Source organism: Lissotriton vulgaris, chromosome 9, assembly GCF_964263255.1.
Source record: "Lissotriton vulgaris chromosome 9, aLisVul1.2, whole genome shotgun sequence".
NCBI lineage: Eukaryota > Metazoa > Chordata > Amphibia > Caudata > Salamandridae > Lissotriton > Lissotriton vulgaris.
Genome location: NC_141697.1, coordinates 794,694,086 through 794,715,324, shown reverse-complemented (window position 1 = coordinate 794,715,324; position 21,239 = coordinate 794,694,086).

Genomic DNA, 21,239 nt, shown 5'->3' with positions numbered 1-21,239 from the left:
CCACGTTGTGTAATGATGTAACAATGGTTGCACAATTACACAGCCACGTTGTGTAATGATGTAACAATGGTTGCACAATGACACAGCCACGTTGTGTAATGATGTTACCATGGTTGCACAATGACACAGCCACGTTGTGTAATGATGTAACAATGGTTGCACAATGACACAGCCACTTTGTGTAATGATGTAACAATGGTTGCACAATGACACAGCCACTTTGTATAATGATGTAACAATGGTTGGACAATGACACAGCCACGTTGTATAATGATGTAACAATGGTTGCACAATGACACAGCCACGTTGTGTAATGATGTAACAATGGTTGCACAATGACACAGCCACGTTGTATAATGATGTAACAATGGTTACACAATGACACAGCCACTTTGTGTAATGATGTAACAATAGTTGCACAATGACACAGCCACGTTGTGTAATGATGTAACAATGGTTGCACAATGACACAGCCACGTTGTGTAATGATGTAACAATGGATGCACAATGACTCAGCCACTTTGTGTAATGATTTAACAATGGTTGCACAATGACACAGCCATGTTGTATAATGATGTAACAATGGTTGCACAATGACACAGCCACGTTGTATAATGATGTAACAATGGTTGCACAATGAAACAGCCACGTTGTATAATGATGTAACAATGGTTGCACAATGACACAGCCACATTGTATAATGATGTAACAATGGTTGCACAATGACACAGCCACTTTGTGTAATGATGTAACAATAGTTGCACAATGACACAGCCACGTTGTGTAATGATGTAACAATGGTTGCACAATGACACAGCCACGTTGTGTAATGATGTAACAATGGATGCACAATGACTCAGCCACTTTGTGTAATGATTTAACAATGGTTGCACAATGACACAGCCATGTTGTATAATGATGTAACAATGGTTGCACAATGACACAGCCACGTTGTATAATGATGTAACAATGGTTGCACAATGACACAGCCACTTTGTGTAATGATGTAACAATGGTTGCACAATGACACAGCCACGTTGTGTAATGATGTAACAATGGTTGCACAATGACACAGCCACGTTGTGTAATGATGTAACAATGGTTGCACAATGACACAGCCACGTTGTGTAATGATGTTACAATGGTTGCACAATGACACAGCCACGTTGTGTAATGATGTAACAATGGTTGCACAATGACACAGCCACGTTGTGTAATGATGTAACAATGGTTGCACAATGACACAACCACTTTGTGTACTGATGTAACAATGGTTGCACAATGACACAGCCACGTTGTATAATGATGTAACAATGGATGCACAATGACACAGCCACTTTGTGTAATGATGTAACAATGGTTGCACAATGACACAGCCACGTTGTGTAATGATGTAACAATGGTTGCACAATGACACAGCCACGTTGTGTAATGATGTAACAATGGTTGCACAATGACACAGCCACGTTGTGTAATGATGTAACAATGGTTGCACAATGAAACAGCCACTTTGTGTAATGATGTAACAATGGTTGCACAATGATACAGCCACGTTGTATAATGATGTTACAATGGTTGCACAATGACACAGCCACTTTGTGTAATGATGTAACAATGGTTGCACAATGACACAGCCACGTTGTGTAATGATGTAACAATGGTTGCACAATGACACAGCCACGTTGTATAATGATGTAACAATGGTTGCACAATGACACAGCCACGTTGTGTAATGATGTAACAATGGTTGCACAATGACACAGCCACGTTCTATAATGATGTAACAATGGTTAAACAATGACACAGCCACTTTGTGTAATGATGTAACAATGGTTGCACAATGACACAGCCACATTGTGTAATGATGTAACAATGGTTGCACAATGACACAGCCACGTTGTGTAATGATGTAACAATGGATGCACAATGACACAGCCACTTTGTGTAATGATTTAACAATGGTTGCACAATGACACAGCCACGTTGTATAATGATGTAACAATGGTTGCACAATGACACAGCCACGTTGTATAATGATGTAACATTGGTTCCACAATGAAACAGCCACGTTGGGTAATGATGTAACAATGGTTGCACAATGACACAGCCACGTTGTATAATGATGTAACAATGGTTGCACAATGACACAGCCACTTTGTGTAATGATGTAACAATGATTGCACAATGACACAGCCACGTTGTGTAATGATTTAACAATGGTTGCACAATGACACAGCCACTTTGTGTAATGATGTAACAATGGTTTCACAATGACACAGCCACTCTTTGTAATGATGTAACAATGGTTGCACAATGACACAGCCACGTTGTGTAATGATGTAACAATGGATGCACAATGACACAGCCACTTTGTGTAATGATGTAACAATGGTTGCACAATGACACAGCCACGTTGTATAATGATGTAACAATGGTTGCACAATGATACAGCCACGTTGTATAATGATGTAACAATGGTTGCACAATGACACAGCCACATTGTGTAATGATGTAACAATGGTTGCACAATGACACAGCCACGTTGTATAATGATTTAACAATGGTTGCACAATGACACAGCCACTTTGTGTAATGAAGTAACAATGGTTGCACAATGACACAGCCACTTTATGTAATGATGTAACAATGGTTGCACAATGACACAGCCACGTTGTGTAATGATGTAACAATGGTTGCACAATGACACAGCCACGTTGTGTAATGATGTAACAATGGTTGCACAATGACACAGCCACATTGTGTAATGATGTAACAATGGTTGCACAATGACACAGCCACATTGTGTAATGATGTAACAATGGTTGCACAATGACACAGCCATGTTGTGTAATGATGTAACAATGGTTGCACAATGACACAGCCACTTTGTGTAATGATGTAACAATGGTTGCACAATGACACAGCCACGTTGTATAATGATGTAACAATGGTTGCACAATGACACAGCCACTTTGTGTAATGATGTAACAATGGTTGCACAATGACACAACCACCTTGTGTAATGATGTAACAATGGTTGCACATTGACACAGCCACGTTGTGTAATGATGTAACAATGGTTGCACAATGACACAGCCACTTTGTGTAATGATGTAACAATGGTAGCACAATGACACAGCCACGTTGTGTAATGATGTAACAATGGTTGCACAATGACACAGCCACTTTGTGTCTATTGATGTAACAATGGTTGCACAATGACACAGCCACGTTGTATAATGATGTAACAATGGTTGCACAATGATAAAGCCACGTTGTATAATGATGTAACAATGGTTGCACAATGACACAGCCACATTGTGTAATGATGTAACAATGGTTGCACAATGACACAGCCACGTTGTATAATGATGTAACAATGGTTGCACAATGACACAGCCACTTTGTGTAATGATGTAACAATGGTTGCACAATGACACAGCCACGTTGTGTAATGATGTAACAATGGTTGCACAATGACACATCCACGTTGTGTAAGGATGTAACAATGGTCGCACAATGACACAGCCACGTTGTGTACTGATGTAACAATGGTTGCACAATGACACAGCCACATTGTATAATGATGTAACAATGGTTGCACAATGACACAGCCACATTGTGTAATGATGTAACAATGGTTGCACAATGACACAGCCACGTTGTATAATGATGTAACAATGGTTGCACAATGACACAGCCATGTTGTGTAATGATGTAACAATGGTTGCACAATGACACAGCCACGTTCTATAATGATGTAACAATGGTTACACAATGACATAGCCACTTTGTGTAATGATGTAACAATGGTTGCACAATGACACAGCCACATTGTGTAATGATGTAACAATGGTTGCACACTGACACAGCCACGTTGTGTAATGATGTAACAATGGATGCACAATGACACAGCCACTTTGTGTAATGTTTTAACAATGGTTGCACAATGACACAGCCACGTTGTATAATGATGTAACAATGGTTGCACAATGACACAGCCACGTTGTATAATGATGTAACAATGGTTGCACAATGAAACAGCCACGTTGGGTAATGATGTAACAATGGTTGCACAATGACACAGCCACGTTGTATAATGATGTAACAATGGTTGCACAATGACACAGCCACTTTGTGTAATGATGTAACAATGATTGCACAATGACACAGCCACGTTGTGTAATGATTTAACAATGGTTGCACAATGACACAGCCACTTTGTGTAATGATGTAACAACGGTTTCACAATGACACAGCCACTCTTTGTAATGATGTAACAATGGTTGCACAATGACACAGCCACGTTGTGTAATGATGTAACAATGGTTGCACAATGACACAGCCACGTTGTGTAATGATGTAACAATGGATGCACAATGACACAGCCACTTTGTGTAATGATGTAACAATGGTTGCACAATGACACAGCCACGTTGTATAATGATGTAACAATGGTTGCACAATGATACAGCCACGTTGTATAATGATGTAACAATGGTTGCACAATGACACAGCCACGTTGTGTAATGATGTAACAATGGTTGCACAATGACACAGCCATGTTGTATAATGATTTAACAATGGTTGCACAATGACACAGCCACTTTGTGTAATGATGTAACAATGGTTGCACAATGACACAGCCACTTTATGTAATGATGTAACAATGGTTGCACAATGACACAGCCACGTTGTGTAATGATGTAACAATGGTTGCACAATGACACAGCCACGTTGTGTAATGATGTAACAATGGTTGCACAATGACACAGCCACATTGTGTAATGATGTAACAATGGTTGCACAATGACACAGCCACGTTGTGTAATGATGTAACAATGGTTGCACAATGACACAGCCATGTTGTGTAATGATGTAACAATGGTTGCACAATGACACAGCCACTTTGTGTAATGATGTAACAATGGTTGCACAATGACACAGCCACGTTGTATAATGATGTAACAATGGTTGCACAATGACACAGCCACTTTGTGTAATGATGTAACAATAGTTGCACAATGACACAACCACCTTGTGTAATGATGTAACAATGGTTGCACATTGACACAGCCACGTTGTGTAATGATGTAACAATGGTTGCACAATGACACAGCCACTTTGTGTAATGATGTAACAATGGTAGCACAATGACACAGCCACGTTGTGTAATGATGTAACAATGGTTGCACAATGACACAGCCACTTTGTGTCTATTGATGTAACAATGGTTGCACAATGACACAGCCACGTTGTATAATGATGTAACAATGGTTGCACAATGATAAAGCCACGTTGTATAATGATGTAACAATGGTTGCACAATGACACAGCCACATTGTGTAATGATGTAACAATGGTTGCACAATGACACAGCCACGTTGTATAATGATGTAACAATGGTTGCACAATGACACAGCCACTTTGTGTAATGATGTAACAATGGTTGCACAATGACACAGCCACGTTGTGTAATGATGTAACAATGGTTGCACAATGACACAGCCACATTGTGTAAGGATGTAACAATGGTCGCACAATGACACAGCCACGTTGTGTACTGATGTAACAATGGTTGCACAATGACACAGCCACATTGTATAATGATGTAACAATGGTTGCACAATGACACAGCCACATTGTGTAATGATGTAACAATGGTTGCACAATGACACAGCCACGTTGTATAATGATGTAACAATGGTTGCACAATGACACAGCCACTTTGTGTAATGATGTAACATTGGTTGCACAATGAAAAGCCACGTCGTGTAATGATGTAACAATGGTTGCACAATGACACAGCCACGTTGTGTAAGGATGTAACAATGGTTGCACAATGACACAGCCACGTTGTGTACTGATGTAACAATGGTTGCACAATGACACAGCCACATTGTATAATGATGTAACAATGGTTGCACAATGACACAGCCACTTTGTGTAATGATGTAACAATGGTTGCACAATGACACAGCCACGTTGTGTAATGATGTAACAATGGTTGCACAATGACACAGCCACGTTGTGTAATGATGTAACAATGGTTGCACAATGACACAGCCACGTTGTGTAATGATGTAACAATGGTTGCACAATGACACAGCCACGTTGTATAATGATGTTACAATGGTTGCACAATGACACAGCCACGTTGTATAATGATGTAACAATGGTTGCACAATGACACAGCCACTTTGTGTAATGATGTAACAATTGTTGCACAATGACACAGCCACGTTGTGTAAGGATGTAACAATGGTTGCACAATGACACAGCCACGTTGTGTACTGATGTAACAATGGTTGCACAATGACACAGCCACATTGTATAATGATGTAACAATGGTTGCACAATGACACAGCCACATTGTGTAATGATGTAACAATGGTTGCACAATGACACAGCCACGTTGTGTAATGATGTAACAATGGTTGCACAATGACACAGCCACTTTGTGTAATGATGTAACAATGGTTGCACAATGACACAGCCACGTTGTGTAATGATGTAACAATGGTTGCACAATGACACAGCCACGTTGTGTAAGGATGTAAAATGGTTGCACAATGACACAGCCACGTTGTGTACTGATGTAACAATGGTTGCACAATGACACAGCCACATTGTATAATGATGTAACAATGGTTGCACAATGACACAGCCACTTTGTGTAATGATGTAACAATGGTTGCACAATGACACAGCCACGTTGTGTAATGATGTAACAATGGTTGCACAATGACACAGCCACGTTGTGTAATGATGTAACAATGGTTGCACAATGACACAGCCACGTTGTGTAATGATGTAACAATGGTTGCACAATGACACAGCCACGTTGTATAATGATGTTACAATGGTTGCACAATGACACAGCCATGTTGTATAATGATGTAACAATGGTTGCACAATGACACAGCCACTTTGTGTAATGATGTAACAATGGTTGCACAATGACACAGCCACGTTGTATAATGATGTAACAATGGTTGCACAATGACACAGCCACTTTGTGTAATGATGTAACAATGGTTGCACAATGACACAGCCACTTTGTGTAATGATGTAACATTGGTTGCACAATGAAAAGCCACGTCGTGTAATGATGTAACAATGGTTGCACAATGACACAGCCACGTTGTGTAAGGATGTAACAATGGTTGCACAATGACACAGCCACGTTGTGTACTGATGTAACAATGGTTGCACAATGACACAGCCACATTGTATAATGATGTAACAATGGTTGCACAATGACACAGCCACTTTGTGTAATGATGTAACAATGGTTGCACAATGACACAGCCACGTTGTGTAATGATGTAACAATGGTTGCACAATGACACAGCCACGTTGTGTAATGATGTAACAATGGTTGCACAATGACACAGCCACGTTGTGTAATGATGTAACAATGGTTGCACAATGACACAGCCACGTTGTATAATGATGTTACAATGGTTGCACAATGACACAGCCACGTTGTATAATGATGTAACAATGGTTGCACAATGACACAGCCACTTTGTGTAATGATGTAACAATTGTTGCACAATGACACAGCCACGTTGTGTAAGGATGTAACAATGGTTGCACAATGACACAGCCACGTTGTGTACTGATGTAACAATGGTTGCACAATGACACAGCCACATTGTATAATGATGTAACAATGGTTGCACAATGACACAGCCACATTGTGTAATGATGTAACAATGGTTGCACAATGACACAGCCACGTTGTGTAATGATGTAACAATGGTTGCACAATGACACAGCCACTTTGTGTAATGATGTAACAATGGTTGCACAATGACACAGCCACGTTGTGTAATGATGTAACAATGGTTGCACAATGACACAGCCACGTTGTGTAAGGATGTAAAATGGTTGCACAATGACACAGCCACGTTGTGTACTGATGTAACAATGGTTGCACAATGACACAGCCACATTGTATAATGATGTAACAATGGTTGCATAATGACACAGCCACTTTGTGTAATGATGTAACAATGGTTGCACAATGACACAGCCACGTTGTGTAATGATGTAACAATGGTTGCACAATGACACAGCCACGTTGTGTAATGATGTAACAATGGTTGCACAATGACACAGCCACGTTGTGTAATGATGTAACAATGGTTGCACAATGACACAGCCACGTTGTATAATGATGTTACAATGGTTGCACAATGACACAGCCATGTTGTATAATGATGTAACAATGGTTGCACAATGACACAGCCACTTTGTGTAATGATGTAACAATGGTTGCACAATGACACAGCCACGTTGTATAATGATGTAACAATGGTTGCACAATGACACAGCCACTTTGTGTAATGATGTAACAATGATTGCACAATGACACAGCCACGTTGTGTAATGATTTAACAATGGTTGCACAATGACACAGCCACTTTGTGTAATGATGTAACAATGGTTTCACAATGACACAGCCACTCTTTGTAATGATGTAACAATGGTTGCACAATGACACAGCCACGTTGTGTAATGATGTAACAATGGTTGCACAATGACACAGCCACGTTGTGTAATGATGTAACAATGGATGCACAATGACACAGCCACGTTGTATAATGATGTAACAATGGTTGCACAATGATACAGCCACGTTGTATAATGATGTAACAATGGTTGCACAATGACACAGCCACGTTGTGTAATGATGTAACAATGGTTGCACAATGACACAGCCACGTTGTATAATGATTTAACAATGGTTGCACAATGACACAGCCACTTTGTGTAATGATGTAACAATGGTTGCACAATGACACAGCCACTTTATGTAATGATGTAACAATGGTTGCACAATGACACAGCCACGTTGTGTACTGATGTAACAATGGTTGCACAATGACACAGCCACATTGTATAATGATGTAACAATGGTTGCACAATGACACAGCCACGTTGTATAATGATGTAACAATGGTTGCACAATGATACAGCCACGTTGTATAATGATGTAACAATGGTTGCACAATGACACAGCCACGTTGTGTAATGATGTAACAATCGTTGCACAATGACACAGCCACGTTGTATAATGATTTAACAATGGTTGCACAATGACACAGCCACTTTGTGTAATGATGTAACAATGGTTGCACAATGACACAGCCACTTTATGTAATGATGTAACAATGGTTGCACAATGACACAGCCACGTTGTGTAATGATGTAACAATGGTTGCACAATGACACAGCCACGTTGTGTAATGATGTAACAATGGTTGCACAATGACACAGCCACATTGTGTAATGATGTAACAATGGTTGCACAATGACACAGCCACGTTGTGTAATGATGTAACAATGGTTGCACAATGACACAGCCATGTTGTGTAATGATGTAACAATGGTTGCACAATGACACAGCCACTTTGTGTAATGATGTAACAATGGTTGCACAATGACACAGCCACGTTGTATAATGATGTAACAATGGTTGCACAATGACACAGCCACTTTGTGTAATGATGTAACAATGGTTGCACAATGACACAACCACCTTGTGTAATGATGTAACAATGGTTGCACATTGACACAGCCACGTTGTGTAATGATGTAACAATGGTTGCACAATGACACAGCCACTTTGTGTAATGATGTAACAATGGTAGCACAATGACACAGCCACGTTGTGTAATGATGTAACAATGGTTGCACAATGACACAGCCCTTTTGTGTCTATTGATGTAACAATGGTTGCACAATGACACAGCCACGTTGTATAATGATGTAACAATGGTTGCACAATGACACAGCCACTTTGTGTAATGATGTAACAATGGTTGCACAATGACACAGCCACGTTGTGTAATGATGTAACAATGGTTGCACAATGACACAGCCACATTGTGTAAGGATGTAACAATGGTCGCACAATGACACAGCCACGTTGTGTACTGATGTAACAATGGTTGCACAATGACACAGCCACATTGTATAATGATGTAACAATGGTTGCACAATGACACAGCCACGTTGTATAATGATGTAACAATGGTTGCACAATGACACAGCCACTTTGTGTAATAATGTAACAATGGTTGCACAATGAAAAGCCACGTCGTGTAATGATGTAACAATGGTTGCACAATGACACAGCCACGTTGTGTAAGGATGTAACAATGGTTGCACAATGACACAGCCACGTTGAGTACTGATGTAACAATGGTTGCACAATGACACAGCCACATTGTATAATGATGTAACAATGGTTGCACAATGACACAGCCACTTTGTGTAATGATGTAACAATGGTTGCACAATGACACAGCCACGTTGTGTAATGATGTAACAATGGTTGCACAATGACACAGCCACGTTGTGTAATGATGTAACAATGGTTGCACAATGACACAGCCATGTTGTGTAATGATGTAACAATGGTTGCACAATGACACAGCCACATTGTATAATGATGTAACAATGGTTGCACAATGACACAGCCACATTGTGTAATGATGTAACAATGGTTGCACAATGACACAGCCACGTTGTATAATGATGTAACAATGGTTGCACAATGACACAGCCACTTTGTGTAATGATGTAACATTGGTTGCACAATGAAAAGCCACGTCGTGTAATGATGTAACAATGGTTGCACAATGACACAGCCACGTTGTGTAAGGATGTAACAATGGTTGCACAATGACACAGCCACGTTGTGTACTGATGTAACAATGGTTGCACAATGACACAGCCACATTGTATAATGATGTAACAATGGTTGCACAATGACACAGCCACTTTGTGTAATGATGTAACAATGGTTGCACAATGACACAGCCACGTTGTGTAATGATGTAACAATGGTTGCACAATGACACAGCCACGTTGTGTAATGATGTAACAATGGTTGCACAATGACACAGCCACGTTGTGTAATGATGTAACAATGGTTGCACAATGACACAGCCACGTTGTGTAAGGATGTAACAATGGTTGCACAATGACACAGCCACGTTGTGTACTGATGTAACAATGGTTGCACAATGACACAGCCACATTGTATAATGATGTAACAATGGTTGCACAATGACACAGCCACATTGTGTAATGATGTAACAATGGTTGCACAATGACACAGCCACGTTGTGTAATGATGTAACAATGGTTGCACAATGACACAGCCACTTTGTGTAATGATGTAACAATGGTTGCACAATGACACAGCCACGTTGTGTAATGATGTAACAATGGTTGCACAATGACACAGCCACGTTGTGTAAGGATGTAAAATGGTTGCACAATGACACAGCCACGTTGTGTACTGATGTAACAATGGTTGCACAATGACACAGCCACATTGTATAATGATGTAACAATGGTTGCACAATGACACAGCCACTTTGTGTAATGATGTAACAATGGTTGCACAATGACACAGCCACGTTGTGTAATGATGTAACAATGGTTGCACAATGACACAGCCACGTTGTGTAATGATGTAACAATGGTTGCACAATGACACAGCCACGTTGTGTAATGATGTAACAATGGTTGCACAATGACACAGCCACGTTGTATAATGATGTTACAATGGTTGCACAATGACACAGCCATGTTGTATAATGATGTAACAATGGTTGCACAATGACACAGCCACTTTGTGTAATGATGTAACAATGGTTGCACAATGACACAGCCACGTTGTATAATGATGTAACAATGGTTGCACAATGACACAGCCACTTTGTGTAATGATGTAACAATGATTGCACAATGACACAGCCACGTTGTGTAATGATTTAACAATGGTTGCACAATGACACAGCCACTTTGTGTAATGATGTAACAATGGTTTCACAATGACACAGCCACTCTTTGTAATGATGTAACAATGGTTGCACAATGACACAGCCACGTTGTGTAATGATGTAACAATGGTTGCACAATGACACAGCCACGTTGTGTAATGATGTAACAATGGATGCACAATGACACAGCCACGTTGTATAATGATGTAACAATGGTTGCACAATGATACAGCCACGTTGTATAATGATGTAACAATGGTTGCACAATGACACAGCCACGTTGTGTAATGATGTAACAATGGTTGCACAATGACACAGCCACGTTGTATAATGATTTAACAATGGTTGCACAATGACACAGCCACTTTGTGTAATGATGTAACAATGGTTGCACAATGACACAGCCACTTTATGTAATGATGTAACAATGGTTGCACAATGACACAGCCACGTTGTGTACTGATGTAACAATGGTTGCACAATGACACAGCCACATTGTATAATGATGTAACAATGGTTGCACAATGACACAGCCACGTTGTATAATGATGTAACAATGGTTGCACAATGATACAGCCACGTTGTATAATGATGTACCAATGGTTGCACAATGACACAGCCACGTTGTGTAATGATGTAACAATGGTTGCACAATGACACAGCCACGTTGTATAATGATTTAACAATGGTTGCACAATGACACAGCCACTTTGTGTAATGATGTAACAATGGTTGCACAATGACACAGCCACTTTGTGTAATGATGTAACAATGGTTGCACAATGACACAGCCACGTTGTGTAATGATGTAACAATGGTTGCACAATGACACAGCCACATTGTGTAAGGATGTAACAATGGTCGCACAATGACACAGCCACGTTGTGTACTGATGTAACAATGGTTGCACAATGACACAGCCACATTGTATAATGATGTAACAATGGTTGCACAATGACACAGCCACGTTGTATAATGATGTAACAATGGTTGCACAATGACACAGCCACTTTGTGTAATAATGTAACAATGGTTGCACAATGAAAAGCCACGTCGTGTAATGATGTAACAATGGTTGCACAATGACACAGCCACGTTGTGTAAGGATGTAACAATGGTTGCACAATGACACAGCCACGTTGAGTACTGATGTAACAATGGTTGCACAATGACACAGCCACATTGTATAATGATGTAACAATGGTTGCACAATGACACAGCCACTTTGTGTAATGATGTAACAATGGTTGCACAATGACACAGCCACGTTGTGTAATGATGTAACAATGGTTGCACAATGACACAGCCACGTTGTGTAATGATGTAACAATGGTTGCACAATGACACAGCCATGTTGTGTAATGATGTAACAATGGTTGCACAATGACACAGCCACGTTGTATAATGATGTTACAATGGTTGCACAATGACACAGCCACGTTGTATAATGATGTAACAATGGTTGCACAATGACACAGCCACTTTGTGTAATGATGTAACAATTGTTGCACAATGACACAGCCACGTTGTATAATGATGTAACAATGGTTGCACAATGACACAGCCACGTTGTATAATGATGTAACAATGGTTGCACAATGACACAGCCACGTTGTGTAATGATGTAACAATGGTAGCACAATGACACAGCCATGTTGTGTAATGATGTAACAATGGTTGCACAATGACACAGCCACTTTGTGTAATGATGTAACAATGGTTGCACAATGACACAGCCACGTTGTATAATGATGTAACAATGGTTGCACAATGACACAGCCACGTTGTATAATGATGTAACAATGGTTGCACAATGACACAGCCACATTGTGTAATGATGTAACAATGGTTGCACAATGACACAGCCACTTTGTGTAATGATGTAACAATGGTTGCACAATGACACAGCCACGTTGTGTAATGATGTAACAATGGTTGCACAATGACACTGCCACGTTGTGTAAGGATGTAACAATGGTTGCACAATGACACAGCCACGTTGTGTACTGATGTAACAATGGTTGCACAATGACACAGCCACATTGTATAATGATGTAACAATGGTTGCACAATGACACAGCCACATTGTGTAATGATGTAACAATGGTTGCACAATGACACAGCCACGTTGTGTAATGATGTAACAATGGTTGCACAATGACACAGCCACTTTGTGTAATGATGTAACAATGGTTGCACAATGACACAGCCACATTGTGTAATGATGTAACAATGGTTGCACAATGACACAGCCACGTTGTGTAAGGATGTAAAATGGTTGCACAATGACACAGCCACGTTGTGTACTGATGTAACAATGGTTGCACAATGACACAGCCACATTGTATAATGATGTAACAATGGTTGCACAATGACACAGCCACTTTGTGTAATGATGTAACAATGGTTGCACAATGACACAGCCACGTTGTGTAATGATGTAACAATGGTTGCACAATGACACAGCCACGTTGTGTAATGATGTAACAATGGTTGCACAATGACACAGCCACGTTGTGTAATGATGTAACAATGGTTGCACAATGACACAGCCACGTTGTATAATGATGTTACAATGGTTGCACAATGACACAGCCACTTTGTGTAATGATGTAACAATTGTTGCACAATGACACAGCCACGTTGTATAATGATGTAACAATGGTTGCACAATGACACAGCCACTTTGTGTAATGATGTAACAATTGTTGCACAATGACACAGCCACGTTGTATAATGATGTAACAATGGTTGCACAATGACACAGCCACGTTGTATAATGATGTAACAATGGTTGCACAATGACACGGCCACGTTGTGTAATGATGTAACAATGGTTGCACAATGACACAGCCACGTTGTATAATGATGTAACAATGGTTACACAATGACACAGCCACTTTGTGTAATGATGTAACAATAGTTGCACAATGACACAGCCACGTTGTGTAATGATGTAACAATGGTTGCACAATGACACAGCCACGTTGTGTAATGATGTAACAATGGATGCACAATGACTCAGCCACTTTGTGTAATGATTTAACAATGGTTGCACAATGACACAGCCATGTTGTATAATGATGTAACAATGGTTGCACAATGACACAGCCACGTTGTATAATGATGTAACAATGGTTGCACAATGACACAGCCACGTTGTATAATGATGTAACAATGGTTGCACAATGACACAGCCACGTTGTATAATGATGTAACAATGGATGCACAATGACTCAGCCACTTTGTGTAATGATTTAACAATGGTTGCACAATGACACAGTCACGTTGTATAATGATGTAACAATGGTTGCACAATGAAACAGCCACGTTGTATAATGATGTAACAATGGTTGCACAATGACACAGCCACGTTGTGTAATGATGTAACAATGGATGCACAATGACTCAGCCACTTTGTGTAATGATTTAACAATGGTTGCACAATGACACAGCCATGTTGTATAATGATGTAACAATGGTTGCACAATGACACAGCCACGTTGTATAATGATGTAACAATGGTTGCACAATGAAACAGCCACGTTGTATAATGATGTAACAATGGTTGCACAATGACACAGCCACTTTGTGTAATGATGTAACAATGGTTGCACAATAACACAGCCACGTTGTATAATGATGTAACAATGGTTGCACAATGACACAGCCACGTTGTATAATGATGTAACAATGGTTGCACAATGACACAGCCACTTTGTGTAATGATGTAACAATGGTTGCACAATAACACAGCCACGTTGTATAATGATGTAACAATGGTTGCACAATGACACGGCCACGTTGTGTAATGATGTAACAATGGTTGCACAATGACACAGCCACGTTGTATAATGATGTAACAATGGTTACACAATGACACAGCCACTTTGTGTAATGATGTAACAATAGTTGCACAATGACACAGCCACGTTGTGTAATGATGTAACAATGGTTTCACAATGACACAGCCACGTTGTGTAATGATGTAACAATGGATGCACAATGACTCAGCCACTTTGTGTAATGATTTAACAATGGTTGCACAATGACACAGCCATGTTGTATAATGATGTAACAATGGTTGCACAATGACACAGCCACGTTGTATAATGATGTAACAATGGTTGCACAATGACACAGCCACTTTGTGTAATGATGGAACAATGGTTGCACAATGACACAGCCACGTTGTATAATGATTTAACAATGGTTGCACAATGACACAGCCACTTTGTGTAATGATGTAACAATGGTTGCACAATGACACAGCCACTTTGTGTAATGATGTAACAATGGTTGCACAATGACACAGCCACGTTGTATAATGATGTAACAATGGTTGCACAATGACACAGCCACTTTGTGTAATGATGTAACAATGGTTGCACAATGACACAGCCACGTTGTGTAAGGATGTAACAATGGTGGCACAATGACACAGCCACGTTGTGTACTGATGTAACAATGGTTGCACAATGACACAGCCACATTGTATAATGATGTAACAATGGTTGCACAATGACACAGCCACATTGTGTAATGATGTAACAATGGTTGCACAATGACACAGCCACGTTGTATAATGATGTAACAATGGTTGCACAATGGCACAGCCACTTTGTGTAATGATGTAACAATGGTTGCACAATGACACAGCCACGTTGTGTAATGATGTAAAAAGGGTTGCACAATGACACAGCCACGTTGTGTAAGGATGTAACAATGGTTGCACAATGACACAGCCACGTTGTGTACTGATGTAACAATGGTTGCACAATGACACAGCCACATTGTATAATGATTTAACAATGGTTGCACAATGACACAGCCACTTTGTGTAATGATGTAACAATGGTTGCACAATGACACAGCCACGTTGTGTAATGATGTAACAATGTTTGCACAATGACACAACCACTTTGTGTACTGATGTAACAATGGTTGCACAATGACACAGCCACGTTGTATAATGATGTAACAATGGATGCACAATGACACAGCCATGTTGTGTAAGGATGTAACAATGGTTGCACAATGACACAGCCACGTTGTGTACTGATGTAACAATGGTTGCACAATGACACAGCCACATTGTATAATGATTTAACAATGGTTGCACAATGACACAGCCACGTTGTGTAATGATGTAACAATGGTTGCACAATGAAACAGCCACTTTGTGTAATGATGTAACAATGGTTGCACAATGATACAGCCATGTTGTATAATGATGTTACAATGGTTGCACAATGACACAGCCACATTGTATAATGATGTAACAATGGTTGCACAATGACACAGCCACTTTGTGTAATGATGTAACAATGGTTGCACAATGACACAGCCACGTTGTGTAATGATGTAACAATGGTTGCACAATGACACAGCCACGTTGTGTAATGATGTAACAATGGATGCACAATGACACAGCCATGTTGTGTAATGATGTAACAATGGTTGCACAATGACACAGCCACGTTGTGTAAGGATGTAACAATGGTCGCACAATGACACAGCCACGTTGTGTACTGATGTAACAATGGTTGCACAATGACACAGCCACATTGTATAATGATGTAACAATGGTTGCACAATGACACAGCCACATTGTGTAATGATGTCACAATGGTTGCACAATGACACAGCCACGTTGTATAATGATGTAACAATGGTTGCACAATGACACAGCCACTTTGTGTAATGATGTAACAATGGTTGCACAATGACACAGCCACGTTGTGTAATGATGTAACAAGGGTTGCACAATGACACAGCCACGTTGTGTAAGGATGTAACAATGGTTGCACAATGACACAGCCACGTTGTGTACTGATGTAACAATGGTTGCACAATGACACAGCCACATTGTATAATGATTTAACAATGGTTGCACAATGACACAGCCACTTTGTGTAATGATGTAACAATGGTTGCACAATGACACAGCCACTTTGTGTAATGATGTAACAATGGTTGCACAATGAAAAAGCCACGTTGTATAATGATGTAACAATGGTTGCACAATGACACTGCCACGTTTTATAATGATGTAACAATGGTTACACAATGACACAGCCACGTTTTATAATGATGTAACAATGGTTGCACAATGACACAGCCACGTTGTATAATGATGTAACAATGGTTGCACAATGACAAAGCCACTTTATGTAATGATGTAACAATGGTTGCACAATGACACAGCCACGTTGTGTAATGATGTAACAATGGTTGCACAATGACACAGCCACGTTGTGTAATGATGTAACAATGGTTGCACAATGACACAGCCACGTTGTGTAATGATGTAACAATGGTTGCACATTGACACAGCCACGTTGTGTAATGATGTAACAATGGTTGCACAATGACACAGCCACTTTGTGTAATGATGTAACAATGGTAGCACAATGACACAGCCACGTTGTGTAATGATGTAACAATGGTTGCACAATGACACAGCCACTTTGTGTCTATTGATGTAACAATGGTTGCACAATGACACAGCCACGTTGTATAATGATGTAACAATGGTTGCACAATGATAAAGCCACGTTGTATAATGATGTAACAATGGTTGCACAATGACACAGCCACATTGTGTAATGATGTAACAATGGTTGCACAATGACACAGCCACGTTGTATAATGATGTAACAATGGTTGCACAATGACACAGCCACTTTGTGTAATGATGTAACAATGGTTGCACAATGACACAGCCACGTTGTGTAATGATGTAACAATGGTTGCACAATGACACAGCCACATTGTGTAAGGATGTAACAATGGTCGCACAATGACACAGCCACGTTGTGTACTGATGTAACAATGGTTGCACAATGACACAGCCACATTGTATAATGATGTAACAATGGTTGCACAATGACACAGCCACATTGTGTAATGATGTAACAATGGTTGCACAATGACACAGCCACGTTGTATAATGAAGTAACAATGGTTGCACAATGACACAGCCACTTTGTGTAATGATGTAACAATGGTTGCACAATGAAAAGCCACATCGTGTAATGATGTAACAATGGTTGCACAATGACACAGCCACGTTGTGTAAGGATGTAACAATGGTTGCACAATGACACAGCCACGTTGTGTACTGATGTAACAATGGTTGCACAATGACACAGCCACATTGTATAATGATGTAACAATGGTTGCACAATGACACAGCCACTTTGTGTAATGATGTAACAATGGTTGCACAATGACACAGCCACGTTGTGTAATGATGTAACAATGGTTGCACAATGACACAGCCACGTTGTGTAATGATGTAACAATGGTTGCACAATGACACAGCCACGTTGTGTAATGATGTAACAATGGTTGCACAATGACACAGCCATGTTGTATAATGATGTTACAATGGTTGCACAATGACACAGCCACGTTGTATAATGATGTAACAATGGTTGCACAATGACACAGCCACTTTGTGTAATGATGTAACAATTGTTGCACAATGACACAGCCACGTTGTATAATGATGTAACAATGGTTGCACAATGACACAGCCACGTTGTATAATGATGTAACAATGGTTGCACAATGACACAGCCACGTTGTGTAATGATGTAACAATGGTAGCACAATGACACAGCCACGTTGTGTAATGATGTAACAATGGTTGCACAATGACACAGCCACTTTGTGTAATGATGTAACAATGGTTGCACAATGACACAGCCACGTTGTATAATGATGTAACAATGGTTGCACAATGACACAGCCACGTTGTATAATGATGTAACAATGGTTGCAAAATGACACAGCCACATTGTGTAATGATGTAACAATGGTTGCACAATGACACAGCCACGTTGTATAATGATGTAACAATGGTTGCACAATGACACAGCCACTTTGTGTAATGATGTAACAATGGTTGCACAATGACACAGCCACGTTGTGTAATGATGTAACAATGGTTGCACAATGACACTGCCACGTTGTGTAAGGATGTAACAATGGTTGCACAATGACACAGCCACGTTGTGTACTGATGTAACAATGGTTGCACAATGACACAGCCACATTGTATAATGATGTAACAATGGTTGCACAATGACACAGCCACATTGTGTAATGATGTAACAATGGTTGCACAATGACACAGCCACGTTGTGTAATGATGTAACAATGGTTGCACAATGACACAGCCACTTTGTGTAATGATGTAACAATGGTTGCACAATGACACAGCCACGTTGTGTAATGATGTAACAATGGTTGCACAATGACACAGCCACGTTGTGTAAGGATGTAAAATGGTTGCACAATGACACAGCCACGTTGTGTACTGATGTAACAATGGTTGCACAATGACACAGCCACATTGTATAATGATGTAACAATGGTTGCACAATGACACAGCCACTTTGTGTAATGATGTAACAATGGTTGCACAATGACACAGCCACGTTGTGTAATGATGTAACAATGGTTGCACAATGACACAGCCACGTTGTGTAATGATGTAACAATGGTTGCACAATGACACAGCCACGTTGTGTAATGATGTAACAATGGTTGCACAATGACACAGCCACGTTGTATAATGATGTTACAATGGTTGCACAATGACACAGCCACGTTGTATAATGATGTAACAATGGTTGCACAATGACACAGCCACTTTGTGTAATGATGTAAGAATTGTTGCACAATGACACAGCCACGTTGTATAATGATGTAACAATGGTTGCACAATGACACAGCCACGTTGTATAATGATGTAACAATGGTTGCACAATGACACGGCCACGTTGTGTAATGATGTAACAATGGTTGCACAATGACACAGCCACGTTGTATAATGATGTAACAATGGTTACACAATGACACAGCCACTTTGTGTAATGATGTAACAATAGTTGCACAATGACACAGCCACGTTGTGTAATGATGTAACAATGGTTGCACAATGACACAGCCACGTTGTGTAATGATGTAACAATGGATGCACAATGACTCAGCCACTTTGTGTAATGATTTAACAATGGTTGCACAATGACACAGCCATGTTGTATAATGATGTAACAATGGTTGCACAATGACACAGCCACGTTGTATAATGATGTAACAATGGTTGCACAATGAAACAGCCACGTTGTATAATGATGTAACAATGGTTGCACAATGACACAGCCACGTTGTATAATGATGTAACAATGGATGCACAATGACTCAGCCACTTTGTGTAATGATTTAACAATGGTTGCACAATGACACAGCCACGTTGTATAATGATGTAACAATGGTTGCACAATGAAACAGCCACGTTGTATAATGATGTAACAATGGTTGCACAATGACACAGCCACGTTGTGTAATGATGTAACAATGGTTGCACAATGACACAGCCACATTGTGTAATGATGTAACAATGGTTGCACAATGACACAG